Raw genomic sequence first — 27,744 nt, forward strand, 5'->3', positions numbered from 1 at the left:
CACTAAAAAGAAATTAGATTACATAAATACATATCCCTGATAAACAAAGATGTTGTACTTCAGTGAAATTGTTAAAATCAAAAAGAAAAGGGGATTAAATAAAGTGAAAATGTTTAATTCGTAGATACTTCAATTTCAGTTTGACCTATGTTTGTTAAAGGCAGATATGTTTGTCATTCTGATGAAGATGCATTTCTTCTTACCTTGCTGTTGACAGAATCTCACCTACTTTTCCCATTTATTATGATAATAGTCTACCAGATGTCATATGTCACAGCCTAGTGAAGTTGTCTCTGCCTATTACTACTTTATGTATAATGTGCATTCTTGGTTTTCTTTCCTTAATTTAGGAATTGTTACATGCTCTCTGACATCCCCTTTTTTATGAGGAAAATAATAGAGGCAAACTACTTAAAATATTTTAAAGCAATTTTAGAAACAGTGGGCTGTTGTTTTTCTATTGTAAGCACCATTATGTTAAAGTGTGCCTTCCTGTGAATGGATAACCTGCATCTCATAAAAATGGTCATGCTGCTTAAAACTCTAGAAAATGTTGACTTAAGATACCTAGTTGCATTGTGCCGTGCAACTTTTTTAAATATGTCTGGTTTCAGTGGGTAGATACATAGGTAAGTGCTAACAAGGGGGATGAAAACACAAATTATCCTATGTTGTGGATACCTGTAGTTATAAGAGTAACAGAAGTCAGAACTCCTTACCTAAACATAAAACTGGCAAATATTATTTTTCAAGATAGCTATAATCTAAAAGACAGGACAGTATCTCATATATATGTGTGGATATGCGCAGAGTCAAAGCAAGTTTGGGCAAAGATACAGAAGTAAGAGCAGCAAACTGTTGTTTGATTCACAGCCTTTGAGCTTTGGTGGGACTGGTCTTCAGCACTCATCATTCAAAGTGAGGTCTTGTACATTCCTTTGTTAAAACCATACTGAATACACACCACACTTGTGATGATAGGAATATCAAGTTGCAGAGGTATTTTAAAAAGAAGTAGAGCTACTTGGAATGACAGTCAGATTTCATTCATTTTTATGGCAGTTGGGGGACTAGCACTTCTCAATTGTATTGGAAAATTTTATTTCCATACAAAGCTTTTTGCTTAAAAGGTTCGCATCTTGGGAAGAGTGTGTTTTCTATGAATGTGAGCAGTGTTCATTTTGCCTTATATACTATGGTCATTCTGACTTTTCTTTTTTCTGTTTTGTTTTTATGTCTGGGGTTATTTTTGTGTATTAAAATTAAGGTAAAATTGTTCCCTAGATTTATAGATTTGTGTGCTTACATATTAGAATCTACAGAAAAATCCCATGTAAGACATTCTTTTTCTTGCAGAATCAATATTAAGAAGTTTAAATGCTTTTCTTTCTCCAGAGCAACAGCAAGAACATGCAACTATCAGCAATTCAATGGAGTTTGCTTTCTTATATTTTACTGTGGAATTGTTGCTACATAATTGTTGATACTTGTATCAGAAATAGTGTGGCCAGCAGGAGTAGGGAAGTGATCATCCCTCTGTACTCAGCATTGGTGAGGCCATACCTTGAATTACTGTGTTCAGTTTTGGGCCTCTGTCTGCAAGAAGGACATTGAGGTTCTGGAGCGTGTCCAGAGAAGGGCAACAAAGCTGGTGAGGGATCTGGAGCACAAATCTGATGAGGAGCAGCTGAGGAAACTGGGGTTGTTCAGCCTGGAGAAGAGGAGGCTGAGGGGAGACCATATCGCCCCCTACAACTGCCTGACAGGAGGCTATAGCAAGGTGGGTGTTGGTCTCTTCTCCCTGGTAACAAGTGATAGGAAGAGAGGAAATGGCCTCAGATTGTGCCAGGGTAGGTTTAGATTAGATATTAGGAAAAATTCCTTCACCAAAAGTATTGTCAAGCATTGGAATGGGCTGCCCAGGGAAGTCGTTGAGTCCCCATCCCTGGAGGTATTTAAAAGACGAGTAGATGTGGTGCTTAGGGACATGGTTTAGTGGTGGGCTTGGCAGTGTTAGGTTAATGGTTGCACTTGTTGATCCTAAGGGTCTTTTGCAACCTAAACGATTCTATGATTCTGTAAATTTAACTATTTCCTGAAAATGCTTTTGTTCTGCTGCAGTAATATTTTAGATGAAAGACTCAGTTCTCTATACATTCCTGAAGAGATCATTGCAGTCCTTAAAGCTGCATTATATCATGTAATATAGGATGAATATGACAAAAGTCAACATAGGAAACTTTCCTGTTTGAAGTAGAGGAAATCAATATGAACCCTGACGTTTTTCTTTTACATTTACATGCAACCAGAGTGAACCAAGGCTCCAAATATTTCAAGTTAGACTGGCCTGAAAAAATCTTATTTGAATAAAACCTAGGTCACTGTCTGAAATCAGTATTGTGCTCCTGAAGTTTCTTTCAAAATGAATTCTAATTTCTCTTTTTTAAAAAGGTGCTTACATTTAATTTGTATGTCTTCCAAAGACTTGAATTTTTCAAGTGACTGTATTTTACTTTCAAAATGAAGGCAAAGAAATAAATTAAATTGTGAAGATTAATTATATGTAAAAGTCAAACAAAACTGAAACTTTGTGTCTTCAATAGGTGCCCCTCTCTTGTTGAAATGATCATCCTTCAAACATCCATCTTCATATAGTGAAAATGAGAGGACAGAAATTTGTATAAGATAGCTGATTTATTAGGTTTTTTCTCCCCCCTCCTCAAATGAAATGTTGTAGATAGCAAAAAGCAGTCCTGTTACACTGAGGAAAAGCCAGACTTGATGCATCGAAACGAATCTTTTATTCAGTCATAAGCTGAGAACGTTTTTCTAAGTGAGCAAAGCCTGTGATACTTAGAAAATATTTCTACCTTTCTGTAGAAAAGACAGCTGTAGTATTTAAACTGATTATAATAATGAGGCATCAAACAAGAATATCTTTGGCTGATGGAGCAAATACGGAATAGTTGTGCTGCCTATACTTATGATTTCAGCATTTATACATTATTTGAGGATTTAAGCACTTTATTCAGCCTTCACCTTTTCAAAATAGAAGCAGTAGCTGGTTTAGTTAAAGGTTAAATAACCATCAGTTTTCTCTCCTTACAGTCCATAATGCCAAGTAGATACATATCCTTAAATTTCTTATAAAACTGTAAGTTTGAAATAAAAGAAGCAGCTGTCATAGCATTTATAAATAATTCTAAAAGGTTTGGTTTAGGCTTGCAGTCTCTGCTCTGTCTTCTAGAGCTCTTTATTTTCTTGAGATGATAATATGACGACATAATTTTGAATTCTGCCTACATTCCAAATATGATAAAATTTACGACTATATTATGATTCTTGCTCAGTTCTTTGTGTGGATGTGTTTTGAATAACCACCAGTAATACTTATGGTTGGTGGTAATTTCCAACATGCTTAACACTTTATTTCCTAATATTTGAATTGGCAGAATATCCTTTTTTAAGTAGAATCATTATCTTCATATAAAATGAGCAATTTTTTCAATTCTTTAATCCTACTTTTTTTTCCAAAATGGCTAGTTTAATTATATTTCACACTTGATCAGTTTGTCTGCAGATTACCACTTTGGGTAAGCGTTTGTACTTTACTGTTTCTCAGTAGCAGTACCACTTCAGCTCTAAATCCAAGGAAGAAGGAGATACACTGATTTATTTTCTTTTTAATCTTGCATTCTGTCTGCATTTCACTCATTCATTTTCATTTGATTGGGCCAGATAAACCAAACTGAGACCTGTGACTTTGTATGCAAACTGATATTAACCTATAGATGAGGTTAATTTGATTATGAATTATGTCTTAAAAAAACATTTGAATTTTAACTGTTATTAGATAAAATATGCAGTTCACAAAATGCTACCATTGTCATTCATTCAGAAAATATATTTAATGTAGTGTCAAAACCAGGAGGTTTACATTTAATTTCCTTTAAAGTAATGCCCAATTGCTGGACACTTTTTACTGAGAACAGGTAAAATCTCACGTGTTCTGTAATCTTACTAATTTTAGCTGAAGTCATTCCTTTGCTTTATCAAAGTCCGCTCAACTACTGGGAGATGTGTGTAGCTGCAGTAGTGGTTGCCTCCTGAGCAGAACTCTAGCGTTACCCGTTCCTGACAGCTGCAAGCCAGCCTCTGGGCATCTTGCTAAATTTTCAAATGTAATTATACAGTAGACTTCCTTTAACAAATTCCGTGTTCCCAGCTATAATTATAACAGCTCTTCTTGCCTCTAGCCTGTTCCTTATCTTACAACCCACCTCCATATCTCCCACTGCTGGCTAGTGTTATCCAGTAGAGCTGATGGATCTAGAAAAGCGGAGCTTATTCTCTCTATCCTCACAAGGTTGGTTTCATCAGTACAGAAGATCCGTTTCTTCTGATCCACTATAGTGAAATGACATGTCCCATAGAGCTGATGATGGCTCTCTAATTCACAGAAGAGCTGTTGATTAGCATGCCACTTTCATTTTGCAAACTATTTTCAATTGTTATTACAGGATGTAAGGTAAGGAATTAAGAGCTATCCATGAAATGGCTGAAGAAGCCAGCACAGGGAAAGAAGGCCTTCTAAAACTCCTTCGTCTTCATGTTGTGCAATTCAGGATATCATTTCTTTAACTGTACTATTTGTGCGTTAGGTTTTCATACGCAAAGCTGTTCACGCTCCTTTTAAGGGCACGCATGTAACATGAAAATAAAAATGATCAGTGATGCATTTTTTCTTACATGAAGTGCTCAGCAATTTTAGCCAAAGAATAATAAAACAGGAAAAGTTATCCACAGATGCACTCTATCTAGTATTGGCTCATGTTGAGGAAATTTAAAAGTGGCTACACAGAATAATAATCTCCTCTCTGCCTGGTAGCAAGGGAAGGTGATGTGATGGTTTTGAATGTGGGAGTCTGAAGATAAGAGGTAAGTGAGAGAGCTCACACTGTTGAAGACCCACAGAGGCAACCTTCCTTTTTCTCCACTCTCTTACTGTGGTTGGCTGTGGTAGGTGGACTGATATTGGAGAAATGTATTGCCTGGGAGATCACAGATTACCATCTTTTTCAGTCTTTCCTGTAGCAGGATCAAGTACACTGATCAAAGCTTTTTCTTGAAAAGCTTCAGTGAGTGAAATACCCCAGCATTCGTAGAAGTCACACTCTGGCTGACTTTTTGTAGTTTGCCTACACCTTTCTAAGAATTATGATGTCCAAAACTGCGTGCAGCACAGTAAGAGACGGAAAAGAGTAATTACCAGCTCTTCACATGCATGTGCACACATGCGCGCTCACGCCCACCCGCATGCACGTCACATGCTTGCCAGCCGATTTCAGTGAGATGTGTTTTTGAAAGATACCACATAATTTACTCTTTTGATTTGGATTCTTCTCTACCCATTGATTCCCTGTGTAATGTTTTATTGCTGGTCCATTTTGTGTTCACATCTGCAATGCGTCTTTTCTAAATGTAGCGCTTTGGATTTGTCTTTATTGAATCACCTTGTTGATTTCTGACCTTATCTCCCGATTTTCAGAAGCATTTGGAAATCAGATCCCGTCCTTTGAGGTGCTGCTAGTTTCTTCCAGTGTTGTATTGTCTGCTGATTTTATAACCACACTGCCTTGGAGTCACTAGGATTGTTATGGAAATACCAGATAGAAACAGATCTAAACAGATGTCTTGAGATCCATTTGAAATATATACTTGATTTGATAGAGCTGTGGGAAGTTTATTTTCAGGAGCAACTGCTCCCCGATTTCAATCATTTTTGTGTCCAGTTTATGGTGATTATGTCCAGGCAGTATTTTGTTATATTGGCAATGACAGTGTGGGGTATGTTTAAAACCTCTCTGATCTCCAGCTTGTATCACATCTACCATTAACTTCTCATCCATTAAGCCAGTTAACGCCTTTTCATTGAAGCAATTCAGATGAGTGTGAAGGGATCTGCATTTTTTTATTTTCTTTTATCTCCTAGAAATCTGGTTGTTCAATAATAAGTTCTAAAATCTTTTCAGGCTTTAGTGGTAGACTGGAACTTGTAGGTGGGACTTACCCCGCCTGGAGGGACAGGAGAGGGATTGATCTCAAGGATTTTTTTTTTCTTTTCTACCTCTTCTGATTTTCTTTTCTCTATTCTGTTCTCTTGAGAATAATGAGACCACAGATCCTACTCTGTTACGTCTGTCTTCCTCCATAATTTTCAACATGACTCTCTTCAGGTTTTTTTTTCATTCTTTTGTTACGTTATTTCCTTTCCTTCTTGCTTGCAGCAACGGTGTGTGTGTCTTGTATCATTGTAGGTCTCATTGATCACTGATACAGGACACGGATGAAAACTTTTTTCTAGCGAGACAAGCTGACAGAAAGTGTAGAAGAAATTTTCTTTGGTTTTGCTTGTCTTGTAACTTCAGAAAGGCACAGTTGTGCTCATAGCAGTAAGATTTCAAAGGTTACTATCAGAAAATTAAGTGTTCTTTCATCACGTCTTATGTACCAGGTGGAATGGGAGTAAACAGGTCAGTTCCAAAGGGAAATGAGATCCAAAATTTTGGAATTTTGGTTATGTGAAGTGTAAAGCGTGATGATTACACACTAAAATCATCATTCTAGCCTTTTGAACCACAGACCATTAAAATGGGTTGGGGTAAAGACTGAATTAGGATAATCTATCCTAATTTGTTATATCTATCCTAAATTGTTATATCAAAATATCTTAGGGAAATCCTCTATCCTGAATGACTTTGACTTCGGTATTTGGTATGATGGACCATTGGTGTTTAATAAATTTGTACATAATGACTTAAAATCCAACGACTTAAAATCCATCATTCATCTGTTTTCACCTATTCTTCTTGTGTATTGCAAGATGGAGAATTTTAGCCTAAAATGAAACTATAAAATTAGGAGCAATGAAAGCAGGGTGGTTTTTTCTCAGGTCTGTCACATGAGCCAAACCTTCTTGCCCAGCAATAGAGAATGAGGACAGAAGCCAGAATGTTTATACCAATTGATATTGTCACTTTAAGATTCAATGGTTTATCTTTTACCTTTCAGTTTGCTTTATAGGTCACTTAATTTTTGTTACTTTTCTTTAGTATGAGCTAAGAACAGAATATTGCTGAATATGCTAAAATAGATGTATATTTTTTTTAAGGCTGGCATTTAAGCAGACAAAGAATCATGCTTAATGCTGCTGTGATAATAAATAGTGCTATAATTGATTGTTGATAGAAACCCTTAAAATACATTTTTATGGTTGAAATGTACTTTGGGTAAACAGTGTTCAGTTTGCCTATTAAAATAATTCACTATATACCGTGGTTTCTTTGAGTATTAAGGAAGTAGGACTTTTCCAACAACAGTAATTGGTTGACACTGCTTGACCTTAATGCAAAGCTACAGTATTTAATGAACAAACGGAGGGAATAAAGTTTTGATAAATAAGGCAATTTTCATGAAACCTTTAGAAATATGCTTGAAGTCTTTTAGTGTTAGATTGACGGTTTCTCCTTTTGTGGAAAGAATAAGTGAATAATTTAAGGCTATATTTCATGTTTTCAGATCTTCATTCTGTCGTATAAATAATAGACTGTGAAATGCAGCAGCTCCTGTATTCACAGATTTAATAGACCTATACAAGTGAGTATCTTACTCAACTTCTGGCATCTTAAAATGCTCTTTTGTGCATATGTAAACCTGAGAAGAAATGCAGAAGTGGGACATTCCTAGAATTGCTTCAATAACCAAGTTCCATACTTTAAGCATGCCACATATTCTGTTTTTAAACAAATTGTTCTTCTTAAAATAATTCTAGTACAGCTTGATGTCATTTTTAGTATTTTTAGTTTTTAATTCTGGTACAGTATTATGATAGACAGATGTCAAAAAAGTTGTGGCTATTCAAAATCAAAATAGAATCTAAAGTTTACTTACTTAAATGGAAAGACTGGGTGAAAAATGTTCAGGTTGAGATCCAGCACAGAACTTTGAAACACCATTGAATCATAATGAGAAGAGAATAAAATGTATTTACTAAAATAGTGAAATATCAGGGTAATTTATATGATTCACTACATTTATTCTCAGGTACATAATTTACTTTTTGAGGATAAAAGTATTGGGGGAGGAAGAACAGAGAAAAGCAAAATGAAACTGGTTTCCTTTCTTGGTTTCCACTCTCTTCCCCCCCGCCCCCTCCTCCCCACCCTGTTAAGTGGCTTTAGTTTAATGTATGTTGAAAGGATAGCGAAGTATGACTTGCTGAGAACAAGTGGTGAAGCATTAGGATTCTTTCATGTTCTCAGTCTTCCAAGCAGGAGCATAGTTTTAGGACTAGTAGACCATGGGAAACATAAAGATTCCCTTGGAAAGTTTGCACTACAGTGCCTGTTTTGTTAGCTGCAAAATGTAGCTTTCCTAAACACTTCCATTTAGAAGTTTAAGTTAAATTATCATCTGCATTTTCTTCCTGATACTTACTTCTTTCAACACTGGAGTACCTCTAGTTGTTAGGCACTAGCATATGATGCAATACTGAACTTCTGCTTTCCTCCATCCTATGTGGGTATGCAGGCATCTACACAACTAAGGAAAGTTCTTTATTCATATTTCTAAGGCTATTTTCTATAAATCATGTTCAAGAAGTCTGGCAGATGGTCTGCCCTTGCCATGATACTGATTTATGTAGTCCCCGTGTAGGTTCCAGAAATGTCTAGTACAGATCTTTCAGGCAACGTGAGCGGTCTACATGAGGATGTCATCACCTTTGCTAAAATACGGGCAGGTTCTTTCCTGTTTCTGCTTAATCATACTCTCTAGTTCATGTAGTTAAGTTACTTTCTCTCTTACTTCTCAAGAAAAATAATCTTTTTATCTTCTGTCATGTTATACAAATCTTAACATAATCCTATATTCTCTGTTGTAATTATTTCAGTAACTTAGTCATCCCCTCATATTTTTCATTTCCACTGATATAATTTTCTTCATATTCACTGTAAGTCTGTCTTTTGCTTTGGGCTAGTCCAAATGCTTAAATGGGGAGACATGCTTTTCCCATTCTCCATACTCTATTCGACTCATTTATAACTCCAAAAACATCAGTGCAAGGGTAGAGACCATTCTACAGTGTAACTTGTTGCAGACTAATATCACAGCTGTATGAATAACATGAAAGTCATTCTGCTGCACTGGTATGAAATACATTGTCATCACCTCTGTTTTCAGAACTTATATAGGGTAGTATTTTCTGTTTCTTTTACTACATAAACATTATTTAAGCCATTGGCTGGGGATGTTCCTGTTTTTTCAGTAAGAATTTACAGGATTGTTATGTTAAATATATTGATCTTTCTAAGCAACCCCGTTGCTGCTTGGATCTGTCTGTGACTGAATTGACTTGTGGTATCGGAGCAATACATTTGTTATTATTAATTATTACTTCAGTACAAGACTATAGTCTCACTGTAGTAAGTCCTCTGCAAATATCCTTATTCCCTGTATTTTATTTGTAGACTTTGTTTTGTTTAAGGGGAAAATGCAGGAAGGAGGGTATAAAAAGCAAAGGAAGGAAATAGGAAAGCAGAACAGCAAGGAAAAGCAGTAAAAATACTTTGCTAATGGCTGTATATAAATGATGCTGATGATTGCTTTTAAATTCTGAGCTGGCTACTGTTCCTTATTTAGTCAGTGTGGCTTTTTTTGCTTGATTTGTTAACACCTATAGAAATTAGAAAGAGCAGTAGTTATGACAAATGGACTATGTAATCTGAAAATTGTATTTTGTCACATGTTTTAGTCACAAAACCTAGTTGAAATCAATTGTCCAAACATTCACTTAACATATTAATAAGTAATACAGGAATACTCTAAGCCCTCTTGAATTAGACATATTACATCTTGTTACAAAATTTAATGCCAGGCTTAATAACTCAAAGTATGCTTTAGAATGAAAATATATTTATACACTAATATATTGCAACTAGGGTGCTAATCCAAATTAAAAAAAGAAAACCACTATTTAGTTGGAACTGTTTAATATACTCCTGTGTAGACAATTGTATATAATTTCATAAAAAGAAATCCCAAAATTTATCCCTTCAAAATGAGTATATTTTTCACAGTTTATTTTTAAATGCAATTGACCTTTTTTTGACAACAGTGGTCAGATTAGAGGAGCTGTTTGGGTACTTGCTTGCAAAATCAGTGTTTTCTAGGACTTCTTTTTTTTAAAAAAAAAAACATGTCTAGATGGTTGTGTTCTTAGGTTTTCTACACTGTAGGAACAGAGTAGTACCAGCTTTTCAAAAGAGGAAGATGCAGTTCAAGATTCCAATTCAACACTACCAGCTTTGCATATTTTTAATAGGAAAAGTTATTTTAAAATAGCGGTGTATCCCATCGTTATGTGAATAGAGTTTAATTATCTCACAATGGTTGAAAAATTCTGCATAAATATGTTTTGAACAGTGAGTTTACTAAAAAAAAAATTCTTGATTTACAAGTGCATTTTTGAACAGTTAGGAGTTAATAAAAGATAGATGGCTGATCAGTTGCTGGAATTTGATTTGTGAGATTTGTCTTAGAACCATAACCTTGAACATTTTTAGTGTGTTTAAAACCAGCTTTGGTGTGCTATTGAACCCTGTGCATTTTTTTAAATCTTATTAATAATGAATTAATGGCTTTCTAGAAAATACATCTAACAATATCAAGTTACTGAAATTTGTACACTACATGTTTTTAAGAAGTTCAGTCACAGGAGGAGTAATTGAAAATAATGCTGAGAAATAGCCAAGAATTGCAGGTTGATATACATTTCAGGTTGAATACTGAAGAAGTCTTCATAATGCTCAAGTTGTTAGAGTTCTCTCTCTACCATTATTGTCTTTTTGAAAATAAATAGATTGAGCCACGTGGACTGATCTTACTGTTGTTTCCATCTCTCCTGTTAAATGATTATGTGAAATACTTATTTGACTTGAAAAAATACCACATTGGTTTTGGTCACTTGACTTTTTGTTATATTAAAATTTCCAGAAGAAAGCCAATGCCTTAGGTCACTGGAATCCCTCTAGGTCAAATTAAAATTAAAAATGTTTTTAGCATTTTTTCATCAATCATCTTTATTCTTCATCCAAAGGTCAATTCCGGAAGTCTGGTACCAGGACTCCTACTCCAGCTTCCTCGTTGCTGCTGGTGGCTGGGTCTTATCCCAACGCTACTTGCCTGTTGAATGTGTGGAGAATTTCGTTTGAGGGACAACTCTCTCCTTTGTGTTTGAGTAGCTGCCACTGCGTAAGTTAATTTCTCTGTGTTTTTTAAAAGAAAACAAACCGGGTTTGTCTCATTTTCATTAATGACCGTTACACATTTAGCATTTATAAAAATGATGTTTGAGATGTCTTTCCTATGCTTGTCCAAAAATCAATTTGAATACCTTTTCTGTAAAAAGCTGTCTTATTTTACAAACGTAGGTATTTTTCTCCTCACTTTACTCTGTTAAATTTTAAAAGACGAGTGAAAATATTGACTGTAGTATTTGGTTTTAAAAGTGACAGATAACTGCATTGAAGTCTGCTTTCCACAAAACTGGTGAAACATAGTGTCAGCGGGAGCTTTTCTTTACTTGCTCCCATAATATGCCCTAAGTCCCGACCTGGAGGGGCAATTCACTATCTAATTGAAACCTCTCCTTACATTAACAACATGGCAGTGTTTAGTAATGATACAGCGTTTGCTGTTAAAGGCTCGCCAATTTTGCCTTAAATAGCTAGATTATATTACCTCAATTTGCCATATTCCCTCTGTTTAGTTTGGAATTACCTTGCAAATGTTAAGGTGATACTACTGAATTGTGTAAAGGAATTAGAAAGTTGAAATCCTAGCAATGTACATTTAAAGTACTAGTATTGGTCTACAGAAAAACACCAGTTCAAGTGATTAAAGGTCAGGAAACTCATTTTAATAGGAACAATTTTTTACTTTTACTGACTTCCATCAGTGACTTTAATTAGTCTTTTTTCCTCCATACTGCTCTGGGTAATTTCAAACCCTTTCTGAACTGATTTTTAAAGACATATATGTGCTCCTGTTTTTGTATGTATAGTTTCTGTATCTTTTAAGTGTAGTTAGTTTTTTCCAGTGTTGCAATAAAGTACAGAACACTATGCAGTACATTAAAGAAATAGAGCCTATGCATCAGAACAATTTTCATGCCTCACTCAATTCTTAATGTAAATTAGTAGGAACATTGGTTATCCATTTGAGAAATTGAGTTGGTATAAAAATAAAAATGCACTTATGGTGTGTGGTGCTTTGTGTATCATCTTGGGAGTGTTTTGCTGTTTATCTGTCACTTGCATTAGAAAAAGCAGTCACTGGCTGCAGGTGACATTAAAAATTAAAGGTTAACCTCAATTTCTTTACTGACCAGACGTGGGGCAGAAAGTTCTTCTGGATGTGTGCCTGAATTTTGGAACTGTTGAAAAGAGTTGAGAAGTAAAGACTTGTGCTTTTGGCAGTCTTTTTGTGTGTGCCTGTGTGGTTAGACGATTTCACCATTTTCGAGTGTTTAGGCTGCTTGCTTATTGTAGGTTATATCAAGATCATTTTTCATTGCATCCAACTTTGTGAAATTAAAAAATGACTTGATAATACTATAGTAAATAATTATAATTAACTCATTGTACTGATCTGCATAATTTTAGAATATCTTTTTATTTTGCTACTTAGAAAAACTGATAAAAACAGCTTTTTTTCTATTACTAGAGAACTTGCGTCTTTCACATAAAAAACCCAAAATTGTTCTCGAAAATTGCTATAGGAGCTTTTGAATATTCTGGTTAGCTCAATGTACTTTTAGTACAAAACAGGATTTATACACTCATAAACAAGCCTGGGACATCTTTCTCTAAGTATTAAGGCTTTTGGCAAAGTTAGCTTCTACCGCCCGGTGAGTTCAGAGTGAGCCAAATTGGGGGTAGCGTAATGCTTCACTCCTCTCTCACTCCAAGTGTGGGAGGCAGCATTCAGACTGGTGGAGAAGACTCGCTTCAGGCAGCCGGGCTTTCCATGTAACCCGCCAGAAAGCTTTCATTTGCGAAGTAGGTATTATGCTTGTTCAGCAGTAGACCATGCTGAGGGCAGGTCTTGATACCTGAGATGCAAACTCGAAGCTGTGGCTGCTGCTCTTACCTTCCATTTCATTTTACTTTTACTTTACTTACCCGTGCAATAAAGCAGTATGTATATAATCAATAGATCTGCTGCTCTTTGTTGGCTGCTGATTGAAAATGAGAAGGGAAGAAAGAAAAATGAAATTGCCTGCTCTGTCTTTATCATTAAAATAGGCTGCCAAAATGCACCTATTTTCTTTCCCTGTGCCCCATTTGCTGAACAGTGAATCTCTTCTTTCCTTGGTGTTTTACCTCTTGCAGCTCTTATTAAAATGAGAAAACAGAAATTTCATTAAGGAAAGCAATGAATATTGCTTTAGAAAAGAATATTGCAACTGATGTTTCTTAGGAACCCTAGTATTTCAGATCTGTGTATAATTGTTTTAAAATTACATATCCATGTGCCCACTTCATAGTAAGTTTGACAGTTTTTTCAGGACTGGTATGCTGTAGATTTTTCAGACTTTGAATTAGATAATATTAAAAATTCTTTAACTGGAAACTGATAATGCGCATTTCGTGTTTTACTTACTATTCCTAATTTGTTAAACCTATATTTAAGACCAATAATTTATCTGAAGATAAAATATTTTTAAATGCCGGTTATTTATTTTCCTGTATTTCCTTCTGCTTGAAATTATTCCAGTCTTCCAAGATTGGAGTTTCACTTAACACTTCCCAATTTCTTGTTTCACATTTGTTTATGTTGACGTAACAATGAAACTGGTCAAACAATTTTCACTATTGAAATAATTCGTAAGGAAACTGAAGTACTATATAGCTTTAAACATAGTTCCTTTGACTTAAGGAGTAATTAAATTCCATATAATAGTTAATAATTGTTGGCTTGTAGCCTGGTTCTGAAGTCTTCATTTTATAGACTGGGTTACGAAACATCAGGAAATATGAACTGTATTTTTCAGAGGAAATATCTTCGATAATTAAATACCCAGAAAGTGGTTATAATTTGAAATGCAGTACTTTTTAGAAAGAAATTGTTAAGTGATTTTTATGTATTTTCTTACAGGCTCTAGACTAGGTGGCATTTTGTAATTTGTCAGTTACTTCCATTAAGTTCAAGTAAACTTTTTTTATCAGTCTAAAAAGCACTATCTGGTGACTTGCAATCGTGTTACAGATGGCATCCTTTTCTTAAACGCCACAATAATCTGTGGTTTGTGGAGCAACTAAATTACCCATTTGTTACACTGTTACGCAGCTCGTAGAGGTCATCACACATCTGTATGAGCAGAACATTTTAAGTCTTTAAAAACAAAAACCCCAAACCTGCATGCATTTGTTACAATGTTTCTGTTGTTGCTGTTCTTATAGTGTGGGTGGTCCATGCACCTATGTTTAATTTATGGCTGTATTGCAGAGATCATCTAAAGAAAGAGATACTCATAGGCAAGGGACTTTTTTCTCAGCTGTAGCAAAACATGCACGACATGCAGCTTCAAAGGATGGAAGAACAGGTCCAGGATCAAGAGTTACTTTGCAAAGCACTAAAATCAAGTTATATCAATTCCCTACAAAGGTACATAATATCACCTCAGCACTGGTAATTCCCATAGCTTTATTTTCAGTAGCTGTCAGATTGAGCTGGTGAAGAGTAGCACTACTGTGTGTTACTAGTCCATTTTCTTCAGACATCTATTCTTCTCTTTTGGTACCGTGTCAGGATTTATTCACTTTATGTAGTTGGTCCTCCCTTGACAAAATTGGTACTGCTTCACATCCTTCTTAGTTCAGGTGGCTTCTGGCAGTCATGTTTGCTGCGTCTCTCTTGGTCCTGCCCCCTGGCAGGCTGCCCCATTTGCTTCCTGAGCCTCAGTTTGGGCATTGTGGCTCTGAAGCTTTGAGCCAGCCTCAGACAGAACCCAGCCAGGTCTAGCAGAGCTTTTTATATTGTCCTTGGTGCTTGCTTTATAGTTCGTTTTCATTTTAACTGGGAAACCAGCCTCACTAGTTGGAAATCCCAGTACTAAGGAAGACCTTACTGCCACCCTTCAATAGTTAAAGGGGGCTTATAAGAAAGATGGAGAGAGACTTTTTACCAGGGCCTGTAGGGTTAGGACAAAGGGTAACAGTTTTAAACTAAAAGAGGGTAGATTTAGATTGGTCATAAGGAAGACATTCTTTACAATACGGATGGTGAGGCACTGGAACATGTTGCCCTGAGAAGTCGTGGATGACCCAATCCTGGAAGTGTTCAAGGCCAGGATGGGGCTTTGAGAAACCTGATCTAATGGAAGATGTCCCAGCCCATAGTGGGGGGGTTTGGACTAGATGATCTTTAGAGGTCCTTTCCAACTCAAAGCAGTCTATGATTCTACTTAAGGACAGCAACATCTTGCCTTTGCTGTTACATGCTTACTATGTGTTTCTCATATAGTTTCATTATATATCTTCTCTTTTGATGGCTTCCAAACTTTTGCAGAAGCATTGCACTGGTAACAAGCGGTATCACTTGAACCCAGTCAGAAGACTGTTATTTGTGGGTTTTTTCAGTAAGAGACGACTGCTAACTTAGGTGACCATATTTGCTGATGAGAATTTGTTAAATAAGAATTTACTAAAGTTGTTCTTAAAGGATTAAAAGTAGCAGCCTTAAGTGTTTTTGCATGGGGGGAGAAACTGGGTAACTTGGGTTACCAGTGGTGTATATTTAAACACAAGATTGTAATTGTATTTTGGTGAGTTTGAAGTGACTTCTTGTTATAGATGTGACCGTCACAGGCAGTTGTCTTTCATGTTCAAAGCTGTGATACTGTTCTAGTAAAGTTTTAAGAAAAAAAGTTTCTAAACAACTGGCTGTAACCTCTCTTGAAGGGGAAGGGATGTTATTTCATGGCTATCCTTGGCTTCTCCTCCTCCCTGAGAAATATCGTGGGACTCACAGAATGCTTTGCTTCTCAGACAAATTCTTAAGGAAGTTCACAGGATTTTAGAGCTTTTTACTCTTAAGTTTTACTGATTTGAATGTCTGAACATGTACTGAATGATACTGACAGGTACCAGTGTGTGCAGTTGAAGTCCAGTGTTAGGGACTGTATCTCCAATACAAGTAGCAAAAGGGGACAAAAGAAAGAAAACGCTTATCTCTTCAGGTGAATGTATTCTTCTCATAAAATGTAACAACAGAAAGTAGATCAAGACACTCTTGCTTGGATACATTCATACCATCTGACAGGAAAGTGATTTTAATGAATTTAAAATCCAGAAGCAACAGTATTTCTTCCCTGAGTAAATGGTAGGGAGACCTTAATTACACATTGCTCTGGAAAGCACAGATTGTACTTAGTTTCTTTTTTGGTCTTTAGACTCAGACTTTGGAAGATATTTAACCTAAAGCAGATACAAGAGTACTTTTCTGAATTTTCGTACCATTACTGAGTTTTCTCAGTAAGAATACAAATACTTGAAATAAACAGGAATTTAGTGGAGGTTTTTGGTTTGTTGGGTTTTTTAAAAAAAACAAGCAGAAAAGTCATACAGTGTCTTCTATTGGATTTTGGCTTGAAAACTTTGGAAAAGGTGTTTCCTTTGTAAACATAAGTTTTGGCAAAAGCAAGGGATATGAATAAAATGTTGTGAGTCAGCACCTAGTTATTCCTAATCAGGATTTAGTGCTCCATTTGAGAATATTTTATAGTATGAAACTTTTCAACAGATGAATAGTGGCCAACTAATGATGTATCTATATTAATTTCACATATTAAAGGCATTTTGATGAATGAAGTGTAAATGTTGAATGAATTTGTTGTTATTTTTGTGCATGAAAACTATAGATATGAAAGTTGCATGGATTTGTAGCATTTTCAGGGGAAACAATTGTGTTTTCATTTTACTTCAGTGTTTAGTTTTTAGCAAAGAAATGTAATAGACTAGCGTAAGTATAAAAGCATTCTCATGTCAAAATCTTTTTCTCATTCCAAAAGATAATATAATACATCATTTAAAGGATGAACTATTTCATATCAAGAAGAAAGTTCTAATATTCGACAGGTTTCTTCGTGACAAGAGTTTATTTTTACTCTACACAGGGATCTGCGTTATGGTCCTAGATTCTTTGAAAAGAAAATTTGACCAATGTAGTTCTTGTTACTTACCTGATACTACTCTTCTGATTTAATGCTTTCTTGAATATATCATTAATGGTTGAACTTAAAATGCAAGAACCTGAAACACAAGAATTCATGTGCAGAAGAATTGTGGTAAAAATTGTGTATAAGTCTTTCGCAGCATTCAAATAGCTTTCAGCATCTTATTTCTTGTGACTATTTTAATTTATTTAATTAATGTTGAGGTTAGTTTAAGGCTTCAGTATTTTCCCTGCAGTAAGTATTAGGGTGTGGTATTAGATTGACTTCACCATTTCCTGTACAAACAAACTCTGTGAGCTTGGGAATGTCTCCTCAACTTCCCTGAAGGTTTTGCTGTTCTAAGTCCCACAGAGTAACTGTCCCTTTTCACAGTATTTGTAGGGTGCTGACAGGAAGGAATTCCTCTTTGGTAGCTGTAATTCACACTGGTACAGCAGTGATACCCCTACTGACTTCCCTTTTACCAGGCATTCAGCAGAAACTTAGGAAATTTAATTCTTTACGCAGAAAATAAATTGGTTCAAATAATTTTGGAAAGGGTAGTGATACTTAATGGAAGGGACAGTTTGATGGTTTGGGTCTGAACCCATACATTCTCCACTTGCCAAACTGGAACGTAAACTTGAATTCCTTTCAGATTAGTTTTTATTGCATTTTATTACAAAGGTAAGAGTGACCAGAAAAGTCACTGTTCTTTTAAAGAGTTTCTCTTTGAAAGTATACACAGTCCTTGCATTTCAAGTTGATTCTTCTAATGATTACATGTTGAATAACTTGAAAAATGACATACATAAGCAGCAACTTCATTATATGCAGGGCTGACCTGACTCATCTTCCATGCCCAATTTTGCTTATTTAAGATGAGTAACATTTCTTCATTCACATAGTGGTTCTCAGGTATCAGGGGATCACATCTTTAACATATGTATCTGAGACTGTGGTAGTTTGAGAGTTGTTGCATTACATATGTTTGCATTTACAGTCTGAAAATGTCATACTAAACTCTTACCAAAACACAAAAAATGGTTCCTAATTTTAAAACAAGACAGAATATTTGGACCAATTTGATTTGACAGTTTTTCATTCTGGAAGTACAGATTTTTTTTTCAGTCAGATTTACATGTTAAAAGATGGAAGGAACTACTTAGGTGACCATCACAGAAAAATCCCGACAAAGCATACATGAAAATACACGGGTTTTATGTATAACTCTATATGTATTAAGACAGGTATGAAAGGTGAATATTCTTCTTAACTGAAAAGTTCATTTTCCACTCTGAGGATCTTTAAAAATCATTCTATCCATTTGGTGGAGCAATAGCTTAGTTAATGAAAATTGATATTTTGGAGTTTTTCATTCTTGTGTAACATCTGTAAACATGTTCCCAAAATCTACATGCAGTTCTGTAATTAACATAGCGTTTCCATGGCATTTTGTCAATGAATAGAAAAAAATAGTGTTTATACAGATAAGGAAAAAAATTATTTACATCAGCAATACAGTTTTTTGATTTTGGTGGGGTTACAATGTAAGCCATCAATGTGAAATCTGGGGTTTGTTACCTTCTCACAAACCTCTGTAGCTTTTATGCCCTCCAAATGAGCAGTGAAGTGTAGTCCAGCACCTTGTCTATACAGGGGTAAAATTGATTTAGAAACAAAGCATTTTTCCTTTTACAGAAGATATGTACCCCTTTGATCTCAGCATTTAGTTTCTTAATTTTCATTGGCATTTTCTCTCCATGTAATGTACATAGGAAGTTAATGATGGAAGAGTAGTAAAGTATTCATTGAAACTGAGAATTATAGTATTTGCAAATGTAAAATCATAATTTACATAAATGTTATAGTCAAGAACATTATGAATGTAAATATGCCTTCATCTATTCTCAGTCTAGTAATGCCATTCATTGTCCAGTGGGAGATGAAAAGTGATGTTGAGACTGCCGTTTAACCTATTATAGCAGCCTAAAAAACCTGAATAGTCTTGATGTAAATATGAGGTGGGAAAAGAGTATTCATCTCCATTAAGTGACATAAAAAAACATGGTAAGAATAACAGGCGGGTGGGTGTGCATTAAGCAGTGAAATCCTTAAATTCGGACTCTAATTATAAGCACAAGGACAATTGCCTCCCACGTACTTAAACTGTTATGGGTTTTTCAGACAGAAAATATGCTTCACAGTTCTTCAGGCACCAAATACGGATTTTCTTTTGCATTCTTTTTCATCTAATACATGATTCCTTCTCCTCTGCTACTAAATGAGGGCCTAATGCTAAAAAGCTGAGTTGGTTATGTCTTCCTTGGTAAGACAGGTCTTCAGGCATTTTTCTAGATCTCGTAACTCTGCTGAGGAAGTCCTACCCATTTTATGGTTCCATAAGCAGGTGTTGCACCATTATATTCAGATTATTTGGGGCAATTACTTTAGCTTTGACTTTTGTTTAATTGTTTCAGCTTCATATTAATGCTACCTAGACCCGTGGACGACCAGTGGTTGATTAACCTATTGCACCACATAGGTCACTCCTTCTTTGTTTCTTGACGATGTGTTCTTGTAAAGATAGATAATACACTTGCACCCTTTCCTGAAAAAGTTTTTATGCTACATTAGATAAAGTAATTTTTTCATATGGTGTAATTGGAGAAAAGAATGACCCATGGAACCATAAATGAGAACAGAGTTCATCTGTAAAACTGTCTTTTAAAGTTAATTGTGTCTTGTGGTTTCTTTAATATTAAACTGATTTCAGTGCAAGAGAGATAATTTTGACTATTTAGCCATTCCATCTTTGAAATAATACAAGGTAAAGATTTAATTCTTTTTTTTAAAATCAAAATCATTACTTCACCTTTAGCTTGATATTTAAGATACAAAAGGAGACGCATTATGTCCCTAGCTAACTTCATGTAATAATTAAAATGTTGTATGTCTAGACTGAATTTGTCTGATTTTGTTTTTCAGTAGATGTGTTTTGCTGTCCTTTTCTATGCTTGATTAGAGTTCCTGACTATTACATCTTTTCCACATACTATGTAGTAAGTTGTAGATCTCAGACAAGCCACCTCTAATCTTATAATAAATAATCTAAATACAGTGATCTTATATCTCTCTCTCATACACACATAATAACAAGGTTTTCCTGTTTGTAATTCCTGCAAGTACTTTTTGGGCTCTTTTAATGTCAACTTTCTTTCAAATTAAAGATACTAGGCCTGGTTATGGCATTCCAGTGATGCCATATGTGCAGATAATTTCAGGTCCTTAGTACTACCATATATTTCCCTGTAATGCACCCAGGGATTGTTTTTTAGCTTCTTAGCTACAGCAACATAGTAAGAGCACAAAAAGCAGTTGGTTATTTACTATGACTTGTAAGTTCTTTAGGGATTCACTGCTTTCTAGGATGTAATCCCCCATTTTATGTGGCCTGTCTTGTATGTTCTTAATGATCTTAAGGTAAATAAATGAAAATAATGTAATTTCTACTCTGAGATTTACTTAATTTATGCAGCTTATTGAAGGATTTTTACTTATTTTGGTTGTCATAGAGCTTCAGCTTTTCCCATAACATTGAAGAGTCAGTCACCAGGTTTAATATGTATTTTGTGTGATTAAGATTTTAAAAGAGACAATAAAAGGGACTTCACAAAGCATTAGAGCATTAATATAGCACAAAGAAGGCTTATAATGTGTTTAGCTTTTGCTGATACCTAATGATACGGCAAAAAAGCACTCTTCTACAAGGCTGCCTTTAAGATCCAAGGGAACCAGAGGAATTGTTAAGATTAATAGATAGCATATCGTGGATTAATTTTTTAAAATTTGTTTTTAGGAGCAGAGTCACAAAAATCCTGTCTTAAGCTTTCTCTTTCTTTTAGGTATGCTGCTTATTTAGCTTTTAGTAACTTGTAATTTAAGATCACAGTTATTAGGTGTATTTCTGCATTTTATATATCGCTCCCAGATGCTACAGTATTAGTTTTTATCACTGCATATTTTATGAAATGTCAGCCTTCTGTTGGCTGTTCACGCAGCATTGTTAGTGATCAAAGCCACAACATAAAGGAGAGGAATCTAAACAGTTGGCTTATCTTTGTCCTTCATTGTGACACAATACCATAAAATTACTTTACTATATAAAAGGCAAGCAAAGCTTCGTGTAGTGCACTCTGAAAAGGTGAACTTTTTGTTAGGCTCTACAAAATAGATAAACTCTTACTGGTGATATTTTGTATAAGGAAGGTGAAGTTAGCAATGATATCTTTTCAGTTTGGAAAAAGTTTTCATCTTTTGATGCCTTTTTAAAGCACAATAGTCTTTTTTATATTAAAATGTTATTATAAATCTATCCAATAAAACTTTTTGAAAGGGAAGAAATGTTGTGCCCTTTAGAGTAATCTGTGTGGTGTGTTTTGGAGCTTCTCTGGGATACAATTAGACAAGGCTATATCATTTGAAGAGTGATAATTGGGAAGATAATAGTCTTTACATTATGAAAACTGCTGGTGATTTTCAAGTACATTTGACTTTTCTTTTGATTTTTCATGCGTGAGATCATTTCGAGTTTATCTAAATTTTTGGTTAAAAGTATCAGAACAAATATTAGTCAGCCTTAATTTTTCGGCTTGCCTAAGTGAGTTGTGTGTCAGAACAGAAGTAATAAAGTAGGAAAAACTCTACAAGCTCTGGAGATATTCTATAGGAATAAAAATCTTGAATGATTTTGATCAGCTGTTGTGTATGCCCTGCACAGCAGTTGGTTCAATCAATTTTATGTTTTGGGATGGTTTTATTAAAACGAGCTGCTGCTTTCAGTAAATCATTGTAAAGATGCTAGCTTTGTATATGCTTTTGGGGGACCTGCAGCTTACCAATGCAGTCTCTCAATATAAACATACTTACGCCTGCTCACCAAGAGGCTGGGCTGAATTAGTGACCTCCTCACAATGTGGAGTGTTTATCAGGACAGGAAAGAACATGAAAATGGAAATACAGTCTCATATTAAGATAGTGGTGGAGAAAGTAAAAGAGCAAAACTAATTCTGTGGCGTTGTGGAAGTCAAAAGCAGGCATGATAGTAAACAAAGCTCTGGACAGCATCTGTTAAAAAAGATGATGATGCACACAACTTGATAGGATGTGTTTGTGTTTGTCTTTCCAACTGCTGGTATCATCATGCTTTTCAGTAACCTGTATGCCTGTACTCTCTTGCAGAGCGTGACCATATTTTGATAGATGCTTCAGAGGTTTTGAACAAACTAACAGTGGGTTTTTTTCTGCATGGGATTGTGATCAAGATGGCCACATTCATTCATTTTTACTTGGTGTTAGGCTATATTCATCCATTTTTACTTAAAATCTGACACTGGAGGAGATCATTCCCATGTACATTCAAAGGTTTTATTACTTCTTTCTGGATGTGCTTTGAAAATACAGCGGGTAGAAAACTAACTTCTGTCAAGTGAGTTAAGGTTGAAGACGTTTAGTATATCAGAAGCATTAATTAATTATTTTCAATTAATTGATTTTGAAAAGTGGAAGTTGGGAAAACAAAAAATTCTGGCAATAATAAGTAGTTAATCCATCACCTACCTGACAGTAGTGTGCTCAGCACGGGTCATCCTTCCTGTATGAATATGGCATCACACAGAGTCAGCGTAATTTTCTCCTTCTCCTCAGCCTCGCTACCAGCATCAAGTTTCTGATCCTTCTCCTATCCCTCACCACTGAAAGGGCTGAACATGCAAAGCTACGGGCCTATTGCCCGTCTTTCTCAGATAAGGCATTTTTACAATCTGTTTCTGTTCTGTTTTGTTGAAGAAGTAGGTCTCCTATTATATGTTTTCATCCACTGGTTACCTGAGAAGGTGAATTTTATAGTCTTATATCCAGTGGCATTCTGGTTTGCTGAGAAGGCAGAAACATCTCCAACCTTACCTGGCTGTGACGAAGGATTCACCAGAAAGATTGTGATGCTTAGAGCAAGCTTACTATCTACAGCAGGAAGAGCTGTGCTTCTTGGAAAGAAAGATGTAAAGGTTGCATAAGCAGTCCTTTTAGGTGCCAGAGAATCAGGACGCCAAATATGTCGTCAGTTTTCCTTGCAAGTCCGTAGGAAATTTAGGTGAACATGGAGAGAAGGCAGAAAGGAATAAAGACAGTCTTTAAAGAGAGTGAAGTGATTTCTCCTGTGCTGATCTTAGTACCATTATCAGAGGTTTCAAAATTCTGTAGTCAGAGGGTAAATGTTTTGTTCAGTGCTCCTTTTCATTTGTGCATCTAAGACTGCTTCAAACACCTGATAAGATAAACAGATGCTAAAGACACTTTAGGAGCTGGAAACATACAAAGCTTATCAAAGCTTTACACTGGTGAATCTCTTTGATTCCCTGACCAACCAGTCATGCATTCATTATTAAATGCATAGCTTTCACATACCCATTTGCAAACCTAATACACACCAGTTGCACAGTGACCAAAAGTCAAGTCAAGTCTTGACGAACCATAATACATAGTTTGAAGAAAGATGTGATACTTGTTTCTGTAATTGGTGCTCTGTGGTGCGCAGTTTCAATCTTTGCATGAAGAGGTAGTAAAAAGATGGGATGATAGCTCTTTGTTAATATACTGGGTATAATCAAGGTGCCTTTTAACCTGATATTCTTGAATCTTGATATGCACTCACACAATTGATATGCTTTGGAAACTTAATTTCACTTTACAAATACTTTGTATGTGTATATCCTTAAAAGATTTTGTAGATTGGTCCTACAATTTGTGAGCATGTAACCTTCTATAGTAAAAACTTTCATGACAGTTTTGACCACCTTTCCCAGTTGGTTGTAAAGGCATTCTTTACTAGGTAAATGAATGCAGTGGTTTGTTGAGCTTGCAGACAGTCCTAGCACCAGCAAAACCAAAGGTTTTTCAGCCTGTTGTTAATGCGTGGTTATCCTCAAATCTCTAACCTGAGGGTTATAAATGTAAGTGACAGATAAAATTGAATCAAATTCATAGTCAGAAATTTCTTAATAAGATGTAAATTGTTAGTTTGGACTTGATTCCCTATTGATGAAAATTGTGTTTCTGAAATGTAGCTATATTAGTTTACACAAGGGATATCACAGTGCTTTTACCTAGAGGATGTAGTAGTCAGATTACTGTTCTGTGCTGCAGAGAGCTCAACAAAGGTAAGAAGTGCTTATGAACAAAATTGTGTACAGGAGATGTTGTATTGCAGCCACATATTTAAGGACTTCACATTGACCCCATCCTCTCTTATTAGCGACATGCTAAATTATTTTGAAACACTTGCGTTTCCATTTTTTGCGAGCATGTGTCTCTGGTCTGCTAGGATTGGCAAAGGGAAAAGTCCGTGAACTTCTCAGAAAGCTGTCTTCAGCATACCTTTTTATTTAACATGCAGATTGGTATTAATGATGAGCACAATGGGAACTGTGAGTGTTGGCTCACCTGCAAGAGTTAAGGTGCTTTCATGGTAACAGTGGAATAATTCATGGAATCACAGAATGGCAGGGGTTGGAAGGGACCTCGGGAGATCATCTAGTCCAACCCTCCTGCTAAAGCAGGTTCAGATATTTTCAAACTTTTAGTTCAGAACGTATTGGTAAAATGTAAACTACAGGTGCTAAAGACACTTTTTTTTGAATACAGAATCTTAAGTAGAGCTTAAGTGGAAGCTGCTAGAAATTCCTCTAACTCAATATTAAGCCATGTCATATAGTGCCATATTTCTCTCCTGTTTTTTCACTGAAAAAATTACCCTCAAGTGTGAGCAATTCTGCATAAGAGAAGTTTCCCTCTATTTTCGAGCAACTGAGGAAGAACTGCTGTGCTTCAGCCTTTGTCTTCATAGTTTCATTGGTAGTGACCATAATGATGCATCCTTAATTTATAGTGAAAGCATTGACTTATGATGTAAAAAAAAAAGTTGCAGTGATGCCATGAGACTTGTGTGGTATCTGAGAAAATATTTTATGAAAACCTTTTCCTATGACTTGCAGGTCAAATACAGACCAGTGGGATTTGCAGGGACGCTACGAGGTGCTAGTTTGTAAAACCTTGCCAATTTGTGTCCAACTCAGATAAGCAAAGGGGGTGGTATCTTGTCTATTCCAGCTGAGGAACAGGAGCTTGCTGGTCAAGTCTTTTCACCGAAGTGAGAGGGGCAGGACTGGAAAGGGAGTCCCAGGCCTCTGGGATTTGTGAAGAAGCCATCTACAAGCTCCTTTAGTATTGGTACTAAAGCAGCAATCTGGCCAGCCAAAAGAGGAGTTTACAACAAGGGTGTGCTCTGTAACAGGGGCAAGATTGTGAGGATTAACATTTGGGTGTGATGCATTAATAAATCCTAGTTTACACTTCCTACAAATCTACATTTGTAAGGATTCCAGCTGGTAACGTTCTTTGTATTAAAAACATGCAAAGATAAAGAAGGATGCTTAGAAAGCTTAAAAGAGCTTTGATGTGCTTCAGTTTGGAAAATATCAACAGAATGCTGAAGAAATATGAGTATTTCGGAAGTTCTGGCTGCATTAAATGTCCAACCTGCTCACAGAATGCATGCTGCTAAGAATGCAAGCTCTTCCATGTAAATACTGGCAAAGACCCAGGTTTCAGTTTCATTGAAGCCCACCCCAACTGTAATAATTGTAGTCATGAGATTGCAGTATTTATATATTCATCAGGTGCACTTTGTTTTAGTTGTGATATTAAAATTGCTATTCAGGTATGAATGGAGAGTTCATATTCCTAATTTTTATTACGCTCTAAGATGATTCCTATTACAACTCAAGGTTGAATATTTTTAAAGAGTGTTCAAAGGAAATTTAACATGTCCAACTTCTGATTTGGGGTCCATAAAGACAGATTGCTCTCTTTGACAGCAATTGAGAAGGTTGCTGTTTTAAAATATGTATGTGTCTGAGGTTGCAAAGGGGCTAAAGAGAAAAAAGATAAATGCTTCCTGCATTTAACTGACACACCATTCACATCGATTAAAGAGCAGGTTGCTTAAAGGTGGGAGATGCACCACCTTTCAGGGCTCCTTGTTGGATCACCTGCCAGTCAATAGCGTACTGTGACTGTATGGGGAATGTGATTGCCTTTCTAACTTTGCATCTCATGAAACCTGTAGGGAGAAGGTGCTGAGAGAAGATAGTTAAAGCTAATAGTGATAGGCATTGATCATCTCTTCTGCTTACTGGTGAGCTGGCAAATGAGGAATACATCTCTCTCTCTTCATAATAGATAAAATAGGATGATCTCAGCAGTATCTGAACTTCAGGCATGAGGGACTTTCAGACCCAGGGGAACACAAACAGGTCTGCTTAGGCTTGGACAGGGAGGCCATGCCATCTGTAGGGGTGACTAGAATTCTGCCATGTATAGCAAAACAGAAAAGATCTGACAGCTACAAGAACTATAAGTCTCCTGCTTCCTTCCCTACCTCCTCTTCTGTTTTGAATTGCATTATGGATTTTAAATTCACACAAACATTGATGATGTACAGCAAAACCTGTGTTTATGTAGAATATATACAGAAAAGGATGGCATGTGCTTTTATTGCTCTTCATTCTAGATTTGTAGCAACAAGATGGTGGGAGAGTATGGACTAAAACATGTTCACAGTTCTAAGGCCTACCTAAGGAAGAACTTGATTGTATACATACACTGTTTTCCCCCTAGTTCTGTAAATGTAAAGGGATTAATTCTTCCCACTCCCATTACTTTATTTTCTCCTCAATGTTTTTAGATCCTTAATTTTAACAATTTGGCATTGGATGAAGAACGCCGTATAATAGCAACATTTACTGTGGTTTTAGATCTGTTTCTGATATGGTGGACTTTCAGTGCTTTGTAACGTCTAGCATCAAGTGAATATTTTAAGCCCTGGCCATGGGAAATGAAAAAAACACAACTGTGATATCTTACATCACTGAAATTTGGGTTGCACTGGCTCAGTTTTACTCACTGCTTTTCTGTGCAAGCTGAAAGTAAAGATTCTGAAAGTCTGGATGCTAAACTCTTGACCTGCTTTTCTGTGCAAGATTCTGTGCAAGCTGAAAGATTCTGAAAGTCTGGATGCTAAACTCTTGACTTAATGTCCTGGGCAGGGGTGGGGGGGGTCACTCCCATTCCACTTCTGATACATGAACAGAAGACTGTATTTCTATTTTTATATTATAACTCATTGTAGCACATTTTTTAGATTACTTTCTTAGCCTACTTTCTTCTTTTGGAGAGTCTGAAATATTTTGTTTACTATTCACCCAATACTCCTCCGACCAAATTTAATGCTTCATCTATGCTGAGCACCCCACAGGAACGCATGACTTAGGAAAGGGACAAAATCAACAGCAAAATAGGTGGTCTGAGCATTTATGCGTTAAATATGCATGTTAATTAGAAAAAATTAGAAA

The 27,744-nt window shown here is 35.9% G+C and overlaps 1 protein-coding gene across 1 annotated transcript in view; it reads left to right on the plus strand.

The window, feature by feature from the left end:
• TBC1D5 (TBC1 domain family member 5) overlaps positions 1 to 27,744 on the plus strand; it is a 294,668-nt gene that overhangs the window by 26,416 nt on the left and 240,508 nt on the right. The window contains exon 2 of the mRNA XM_035894107.1: positions 11,156 to 11,310. The gene's annotated coding sequence lies outside the window, so the exon portion shown is untranslated. The remainder of the gene's footprint in view (positions 1 to 11,155; positions 11,311 to 27,744) is intronic.

This window comes from Egretta garzetta, unplaced genomic scaffold (assembly GCF_000687185.1).
Source record: "Egretta garzetta isolate BGI_Z169 unplaced genomic scaffold, ASM68718v1 scaffold94, whole genome shotgun sequence".
In the NCBI taxonomy this organism is placed as follows: Eukaryota; Metazoa; Chordata; class Aves; order Pelecaniformes; family Ardeidae; genus Egretta; species Egretta garzetta.